A 342-nucleotide genomic window follows, 5' to 3' on the forward strand; every position below is an offset into this window, starting at 1 on the left:
TAAACAGTGTTGATTTGATGTTCAGAGTGAGTTGTTCTATCTACATATTACCTATTTTTTATAAGTCTCTTCAGGCAGTAATTTAACTGGTGCCGAAACCCGAGAACAAGTGGTCAAAATTCATTTTAAAAAAAGAACTTATTTTTCTATTTCGCTGCGTATACCAACAATAACGCAAACAATGGCAGTAGCATATGCTAATGTACTAGAATGGATGAAGATTCGCACGGCCACTTCCAAGGACCTGCGGAAGGCAATTTCAGATTTAGAAAGGTTCACCAGAGAGATGCGTGAGTTGAACCATTTTATTAAGCGAAATGACCGAATTATAGCTCGAATAGA

The sequence above is a fragment of the Halyomorpha halys genome, unplaced genomic scaffold (genome assembly GCF_000696795.3).
Source record: "Halyomorpha halys isolate HHAL.00 unplaced genomic scaffold, Hhal_1.1 Scaffold825.1, whole genome shotgun sequence".
Classification (NCBI taxonomy): Eukaryota; Metazoa; Arthropoda; class Insecta; order Hemiptera; family Pentatomidae; genus Halyomorpha; species Halyomorpha halys.